The sequence below is a fragment of the Lissotriton vulgaris genome, chromosome 1_1 (assembly GCF_964263255.1).
Source record: "Lissotriton vulgaris chromosome 1_1, aLisVul1.2, whole genome shotgun sequence".
NCBI classification, from domain to species: Eukaryota; Metazoa; Chordata; class Amphibia; order Caudata; family Salamandridae; genus Lissotriton; species Lissotriton vulgaris.
The window spans coordinates 835,005,203-835,014,846 of NC_141685.1; positions in this window are offsets into that span (position 1 = coordinate 835,005,203).

The following is a 9,644-nucleotide window of genomic DNA, read 5'->3' on the forward strand; positions in this document are numbered from 1 at the left end:
TGGGAACATGCTGTGTGCTCCTCCTGTACCCCCCCCCAGCACAATTAATCTGCCAGGTGTAGCCAGACCTCGAACCTCACACATCAAAGGACAAAGGAGATTGACAGGGAAGGTAGGGGTGAAGAGGAACACCCTGTACAGAAGCTATGGGGCTGGACAACCCTCCTCCTCACACCAACCTTCCACTCATGTGAAGCAAACTGAGTATGATTACAAAATGGAGACTTACACTGCATATGAACATCCAATGAATTGTTCATACTGCCTGCCAAGTCACTCACAAACACCCAACACTGACACACAGCCACAGACTCATACCATAGCTCAGCAGCAATGGAGGACAATAAATGGGCCAGACAAAAGTGTAGTGGACAGTGCTGGAAAACCATGGAGCAAGCCACATAGCATCTGTACATCACATGCAAGAAAAGGAACTTATCACACCACCCTTAGGTCATCTAATCAGACATGGGTGGCACAGTGAGTGAAATTAAACCAGAGTGACTCTGTGCAACAACTCAGGAGACATAAAAGCAAGCTATGCATAGGCACAGAAATGATAGAAAGTGTCAGACATCATACAGTGACCAGCAACACATCTGTGTCAACTACCGTCGCACTAACGATAGGACTCCTGAGGCGGAAAGCCGGGAGCGAGGAAAACGCTGATCTTTTAAAAACTTTTAATATTGATTGTGATACTTTGTTCTGATTATCCCCCCCACCTACCTGCACTTTCTGGCATCTTTGAACAGCGCTACACGCTGCAACGACTCCCTTCTCTGGCAGCCATTCTCGAGGGCGCGGCGCGTGAACGAGACACCCCCCCTCGGTTGGCCACGCCCCCTCACCAGATTACATAAATAGTGCGCGCCGAGGCTAGGCGCCGCACTAACGATAGGACTCCTGAGGCGGAAAGCCGGGAGCGAGGAAAACGCTGATCTTTTAAAAACTTTTAATATTGATTGTGATACTTTGTTCTGATTATCCCCCCACCTACCTGCACTTTCTGGCATCTTTGAACAGCGCTGCACGCTGCAACGACTCCCTTCTCTAGCAGCCATTCTCGAGGGCGCGGCGCGTGAACGAGACACGCCCCCTCGGTTGGCCACGCCCCCTCACCGGATTACATAAATAGTGCGCGCCGAGGCTAGGCGCCGCACTAACGATAGGACTCCTGAGGCGGAAAGCCGGGAGCGAGGAAAACGCTGATCTTTTAAAAACTTTTAATATTGATTGTGATACTTTGTTCTGATTATCCCCCCCACCTACCTGCACTTTCTGGCATCTTTGAACAGCGCTACATGCTGCAACGACTCCCTTCTCTGGCAGCCATTCTCGAGGGCGCGGCGCGTGAACGAGACACGCCCCCTCGGTTGGCCACGCCCCCTCACCAGATTACATAAATAGTGCGCGCCGAGGCTAGGCGCCGCACTAACGATAGGACTCCTGAGGCGGAAAGCCGGGAGCGAGGAAAACGCTGATCTTTTAAAAACTTTTAATATTGATTGTGATACTTTGTTCTGATTATCCCCCCCACCTACCTGCACTTTCTGGCATCTTTGAACAGCGCTACACGCTGCAACGACTCCCTTCTCTGGCAGCCATTCTCGAGGGCGCGGCGCGTGAACGAGACACGCCCCCTCGGTTGGCCACACTCCCTCCAACATCTTGTCCTGCTGCTATAAATCATGTGTCTTGGTAGGAAGCGCAGCGGACGAGCGCAGCGGGCGCGACGTTTGCGCGCCAAAGGCGCGCCTAAGGCAAGCCCGTCTGCGCCCGTCCGCGACTGGCCGGGACTAGGGGCGCCTCACTCTGCCCCTCTCATCACCTACACCCCGGACCTACTTCGTAGCTACCAGGGCCCCTGGCCCATCTCAGCCACAACAAACTCTCGCATTTCTGCTCTTGGTATTGCTCCCCCTACCCCTCTTTCTCGCCCTTTTCCAACTGGCGATACTTCTCCCACGATCTGTGAGTCAGTTCCTTTGCCAATCCCTAAAAACTTCACTGCCTTCTACCTTAACACCCGGTCCACTGTTGCCCACGCGCACGAACTTTCGGTCCTGCTGGACCTTCACGCTCCTGATCTCCTCTCCTTAACCGAGATCTGGTTCTCCGACGACTCCATCCCTGCCCTTCTATCCACCTTACCGACCTCTTACTATGCCCTCAGGGCGGATCGTCCTTCAGGCAGAGTCGGGGGCGGCGTGGCGGTCATCGCACGTACCGATCTCCCCTTTCAAATCCTATCCCTACCTACCATTGCCACCACCGAATTCCTGGTGATTCGCACAGTTTCCACCTCTCCCCCCCTAACCTGCTTCCTTACCTACCATCCCCCCCAGTCCCCCCTGCAGTTTCTCCCCGACTTTTTGGAGGTCCTGGCCACCATTACAGTCAACAATTCCTCCATCTTGCTCCTTGGCGATTTCAACTTCTGGCCTTCTGATCCCGCCGAATGTCCGTCATCAAAGGAATTTTCTGAAACCCTTCACTCCCTCAACTTTATATCTCATGTTCATTCCCCCACCCACATTAAAGGTCACCAGCTCGACCAGATCTGGTCCCTGAACTGTCCTGTGGAATCACTCTCTATTTCCCCTTGCCCTTGGTCCGACCACCACCTGATTTCTTTTCTCCTTCCTATTCTCCCCCCAGCTAAGCCCCTTCAGCCCAAAAACATCTGGGTCCGATCATGGGGCCGTGTCAACCTTGAGAATCTCTCTTCCCTCCTTACCTGCTCCCTTCCCTCTCTTCAGGGCCTTACCACCGCCTCCCAGGTTGATGCCATAGATCAGTGGCTCTCCCACAGCCGCGACTCCGTTGCCCCGCTCAAGCGCATCACTTCCAAACGCGACAAAGACGCCAATCAGTGGTCTAATAAAGAGCTTAAAACCACCAAACTAACAGTTCGCCGCGCGGAGCGGGCTTGGAGGAGAAACTACTGCCCCACCTTAAAACTGGAATACACCAACATCCTGAGCCAGTACAAAAAAGGTATCTTGGAGGCTAAAACATCTTATTTCTCCTCCAAGATCTTAGCAGCAGAGAACCAGTCCAAGGAGATATTTACCATCGTCCATAACCTGGCGTTCTCGGACAGAACTACCCTAAAACCAGCCCGTCCGAAGATCTCTGCCTCTCTCTCAATAATTATTTTATTCACAAAATTGCCACTATCAAGGCCAACATCCCTCCTCCTTCCCCATCTTTTGTTGATCCTCAATGTCCTCCCCCAAAGGCGCACTGACCACCTTTCCCCCTATCACTTGGGAAAGTCTGACCTCTTTGGTGCCTTTGATCAAATCTGGTTCCCCGCTCGACCCCTGTCCTGCCCACATCCTCCGTCACATCTTTGTTTCTTGCCCAGACCCTCCCCTTCACCTCCTCAACAGCTCCCTTTCTCAAGGCATAGTCCCCAGCTCCCTGAAATCCGCGGTAATTGTGCCCATTCTGAAAAAACCTGGGGCAGATCCTTCTGTCCCAGCCAATTTCCGCCCCATCTACCTTCTGCCATTTCTGGCTAAGGTGCTCGAGCGCCATGTCACCTGCGCTCTGAGTTCCTTTGTGGAGAAGCACGGAGCCCTTGCCCCCCGCCAAGCCGGCTTTCGCCCCGCACACTCCACGGAGTCCGTTGTCATGTCGGTTCTAGACACCCTCAGGGAGGGTATGGACACCAATCAGCACCAGGCCCTTGTGCTCCTCGATCTCTCAGCCGCCTTTGATACGGAGGATCATAACATCTTACTTTCCAGTATCAGGGCGGCGGGGATCGGGGGGACTGCCCTGGTCTGGCTGTCCTCCTTCCTGAGCGACCGCACCCAGGCTGTCCGCCTGGGTGACTACACAGCGGACATCCGGAAAGTTCAGTGCGGGGTCCCCCAAGGTTTCTCTCTCTCTCCCCTCTTGTTTAATCTGTATATTGCCCCTCTGATTTTCTCTCTTCAACAGATGGAGGTCGCCGTGTTTAATTATGCGGATGACCTCCAGCTGGTCTTCAACCTTTCCTCTCCCTCTGCTGTTCTTAACTTTCAAACTGTCATGCTTCATATCAGGGACTGGATGAACCACAACCACCTTAAACTCAACCCTGACAAAACCGAGCTGGTGTTGACGGGTGGTTCATCCAGTCCCTGGTCCCCTCTTTTCTGGCCCCCCTCTCTTGGCTCTTCTCCTGTTCCCTCCTCCTCAGTTAAAACTTTGGGCATAAAACTTAACTCTCAACTCACCCTTCACTCCCAGGTTAGCTCTGTGGTATCTTCCTCTTTCCTTTCACTGCGTACTATACGCAGGGTGTCCCGCTTCTTCACTCCCTCTGCCCTCAAATTTATCATTTTGGCCATGGTGGTGTCCCGCCTGGACTATGGGAACGCCCTGTATGCCGGTATCCCTGCATACAGTTTGCGTCGCCTACAACAGATACAAAACCAGGCGGCTCGCCTGATTTTCAATCTCCCTAAATTTCACCACTCTACCCCTTCTGAAATCACTTCATTGGCTCCCTGTGCGAGCTAGAATTCAATTCAAGCTCACATCCATCACCTTCCTGGCCCGATCGGGTTTGGCGCCAGCCTTCATCTCCTCCGAGATTGTCTCATACGTCCCCACCAGGGCTCTACGTTCCTCCTCCCACTCCCTCCTTATCATCCCACGCTTCCGGAGAAAGAAGTGGGGGGGATCCAAATTTGCTATTCTTGCCCCCACCCTTTGGAATTCCCTCCCCCTTGAACTTCGCTCCATCACCCTCTACTCACAATTCCGTAAATGCCTTAAAACCCACTTATTCACAAAGTCCTTTGATTAAATGCTCCCTCTGCCTTCCCTGCTTCTAACCTCAGTCCCCGTTAGCTACAGCGCCAAGAAACCGCTGGTATACGTGCGCTTTAAAAGTACTTTAAAACTCAAACTCAAACTACCTTGACATGTGTATGTCAGCAGCACCACACACATGGCTCATTGTCACACTCCCTAACTGTCAAACACAAGTAGGAGGTTCATACATATCCCTCCTCTACCCACCTCACACCTGCAACACTCAACACCTGTGAGAAACACACATAATGGTCAAAATGATGTCCTGTGAATTCAATGACAAACAATCACACTCCCTGTGGTGCATCCACAAACATCACACTCACACTCAGGGATGCCTGAACCAATGCTGACACAAAAAAAATAGCCAAACACAAAGCTCACAAACAACATCCACAGAAAGTCAACAAGCCCAGACATGTGCAGCCAAACAGTGGAAAGGCAATGTGACCCTAGACAGAACAGCAGTGCACACCATTGTCACTCAGTGCCAATGTACAGACACCATACCCCAACACAAACAAGAATTGCATCATACCTAACCAATCATGAACACTAACTGGGATCAATGGGACAATCAGCTAACAGAGACACCACACCACTCATCAAGTGAACATGGTGTCATAGTATAAGACAAACATGCACATGCACAATTCTGACAAGTGACCGGTCAATAATAGGAGGACAAACCACAAATGTTCACTCAAAACAAGCTCGGGAACAAGAATCCATCTTGCTGCATGTGACAGACACACAAGTAATCCACACTACACTTGTAACACACATCTGAATGTAACACACATCTGAATGTATCACACAGCCACATGTCATGCAAATAGAACATTACACACACACATATCATCTGTTAGTAGAAAGAGCCAACACAGGCCAAACACTGCATACATCCATAACAAAAACACAATGGATGCACATACCAATCCATCACATTGCATAGCCTATTTTTGCTATTTTTTTGCGCTTTCAACTTCCTTCCAGTTAGTGGTAGAAATTGGTGTGAAAGCAATGATGGATTCCGGAGAGCTATACATTTCTGAAAAGTACAACATTCAGAATTCAGCAAGGGGTCATTTGTGTAGATGCTTCAATATTTTTCTATAGAAACTAACAGTTGTAAACAAAAATATTGAAATTGAGTTGAAAAAATGCCATTTGTATCAACACTTTCACCTCTAACTTCTTCTAAGTTTGACAGATTTTTTATAACAATATACCGTTACATCTGTTTGACCCTTCAGGGTGCGGGGATACATAGGACTTGTAGGTTTACCAAGAACCAAAAGAACTCAGAGCCAATAAATGAGTTGCGTCTTGCAATGGTTTTTCATTGTGTACAGGGTATATAGCAATTCATTTGGTAAAATATAAAGAATGAAAAATAGGTACCAAGGGAATCTATATATGTTCGAAATGGGAACAAAATATAGAGTTTAGAAGCAGTGGTTATTTGCTCATCTCCAAAATTATGGGTACGCATACCAGCATGTGAATTAGATGATATTTTTCAAAATGAGTTCTTTTTTACACATTGTCTTTCATGTGGAAGACAGTAATGCAAAGAAAGTAATAACACTTGTTCTACTACTCAGGGTTTCCCTAAGTCTCTCGATGAAATGCTTCCTCAATTGTGTGTGTAGGCTAAATGCCTCCGACAGGAAACAGCCAAACACGCAACATGGACACATCACATTTTTTCAGTGAAAACTGACCCTTTTTTTGCAATGTGCCAAGCTGTGGATTTTGGACTCTAACTCAGCCGGCACCTAAGGAAACTTAACAAACCTATACATTTTTGAAAAGTAGACATCTAGGAAAATCCAAGATGGGGTGACTTGTATGGCTCTCAACAGGTTCTGTTACTCGGGATCCTTTGCAAAACCTCACACTTTGAAAAAAAAATACATTTTCCTTACATTTCTGTGATGAACAGTTCTGGAATCTGAGAGGAGCCACACACTTCCACTCACCCAGCATTTACCAAAGTATCCCGATAAAACTGGTACCACACTTGTGTGGGTAGGCATAGTACCTGTGACAGGAAACTGCCATAAACGCAACATGGACACATCACATTTTTCCAGTGAAAACTGCCCCATTTTTTTGCAGCACGCCTAGCTGTGGATTTTGGACCCCAGATCTGCCGGCACCTAGCAAACATACACATTTTTAAAACTAGACATTCAGAGGAATCCAGGATGGGGTGACTGGTGTGGCTCTCACCTGGTTCTCTAACACAGAATCCTTTGCAAACCTCAAACTTTGTAAAAAAAAACAAATTTTCCTCACTTTTCTATGATGGAAAGTGCTGACATCTGCAGGGAAGACACAAACCTCTACCCACCCAGCATTCCCCAAATCTCCCAATAAAAAAGGTACCTCACTTGCATGGGTAGGCCTAGTACCTGTGACATTAAATGGCTCAAAACACAACATGGACACATCATATTTTTCCTGTGAAAACTGACCCTTTTCTCTCAACGTGCCTAGCTGTGGATTTTGGACCGTAGCTCTTCCGGCACCTAAGGAAATCTACCAAGCCTATACATTTTTGCAAACTAGATATCCAGGGTAATTCAGGATGCGGTAACTTGTACGGCTCTCACCAGGTTCTGTTACCCAGAATCCCTTGCAAACCTGAAACTTTGTAAAATAAAAAATTAAAATCCTCAAGTTTCTGTGATGGAAAATTATTGAATCTGCGTGGATGCACACATGTCCATGCACCCAGCGTTCTCCAAAGTCTCCCAATAAAAATGTTTCCTCACTTGTGTGTTTAGGCCATAGTTACCACCACAGGTAACGGCCTAAAATGCAATGTGACACATCAAATTTTTTCACTGAAAACTGACCTCTTTTTGCAATGTGCCTAGCTGTGGATTTTGAACCCTACCTAGCTCAGCCGGCACGTAGGGAAACCTAGCACACCTAAACATTTTTGAAAACTAGACACCCAGGGGAATCCAGGACGGGGTGACTTGTGTGGCTCTCACCAGGTTCTGTTACCCAGAATCCCTTGCAAACCTCTAACTTTGTAAAAATAAAACACACTTTCCTCACATTTTTTGTGATGGGAAGTTCTGGAATCTGCGTAAATCCACAAATTTTCCCCCACCCAGCATTCCCTAGACTCCCGATAAAAATGGTATCTCTTTTGTGTGGGTAGGCCTAGTGCCCGTGGCAGGGAAGGGCCCAAAAAGTATTGTGGAAACATAAAATGTATCTATCACAAACCAATCTGATTTTGCAAGGGGGTCACCTGTGTTTTTGGTCCCGGGCTTGGCGGCCATCTAATGAAACCTACCTAAAGCAGTCATTTCTGAAAACTACACAAACTGGGCAAGTCTAGTTAGGTATGGCTTGTGTGGATCCCCCAACGTTTTCCTACATAAAAGCCCCTGCAAATCTCAAATTTAGCCTAAAAATCTAATTTTCCTCACATTACTGTGTGGAAAAGTTGTGGGATCTCTGGGCTGACACAAATTTCCAATCACCCAGTGTTTCTCAAGGTCTACCGATAAAAATGGTACCTTACTTGTGTGGGTGAACCAAGTACCTGCGGCCGGGAAGGGCCCAAAACGTATTGTGGACATATATATATATATTTTTTTAATAATCTTTATTCGGTAAAAATTTGTTCACCATAAAAGAGTACATATGCACAATAAATATACAATTTATTTATTTATTTATTTTATAGCATTTATAAGGCGCACAGCTACCCACAAAGGGTTTCCCGGCGCCGAATTTAACAAGAACACAGGGCACAGCTAGAGAGAGAACAAATCCGAAGGCAGTTATTTGTCGAACAACCAGGTTTTTACGCTTTTCTTAAAGCTCCTGTAGTTTTCTTCTTTGCGTATTTGTATGGGCAGTGTGTTCCAAAGTGTTGGACCCAGATATGAAAAGGATCTCCCGCCCATTCTAGCCCGTTTGTACCTGGGTACCGCAAAGTTCGCTGATGAAACTGAACGAAGATTGCGATTGGGAAGGTAAGGCTTGGCAAGATCTTGAAGATACTTGGGAGCAGTCCCAGCTTTGATTTTAAAACAGATAGCTGAGGGTTTTAAAGCGAATCCGGTTTTCGACCCTGAGCGAGTGCAGATCCCTGAGATGTTTAGTGATCCTGGCGTATCTGGGAATTCTGCAAAGCAGTCTGGCAGCAGCGTTTTGTACCAGTTGCAAGCGTCTTATTAATGCTTTGTTTGCACCCAGGTACAAGATGTTACCGTAGTCAAGCCGAGAAGTTACTAAGGCATTGACTACGGTCTTCTGGGTGGTAGGTGGCAATATCCAGACAATTTTACGTAGCCATCTGAGAATAGTGAAACATATGCCAGCCACTTTGTTGGCTTGCTGTGTCATGGACAGGCTGTCGTCTATGATGACCCCGAGATTTCTGACCTGAGTGGCTGGGGGTGGAAGTTTGCCCATTGACGTCGGCCAGTGGGGATCACTCCAAAGATCTTTGCTGTTCCCCAAGAGGAGGGTCTCTGTTTTCTCCCCATTTAATTTAAGTTGGTTGGCCAACATCCAGCAGAAAATTTCGTGAAGGCCTAATCTAAGTGCAGAAGGAGCAGACGTGTCAGATTTGGAGAGGGAAAATAAAATCTGAGAATCGTCTGCATAAGTCATTAGAACGAGACCGAAATTCTCTGCGAGGTTGGCTAATGGACGAAGGTACACATTAAAGAACAGGGGACTCAGGATAGATCCTTGTGGTACACCATGGGGAGAGTAGAAGACATCCGAACAAGCCTCAGAAGAGGTGATCTGGAAGGTGCGTAGGGATAGGTATGATTTGATCCATTCTA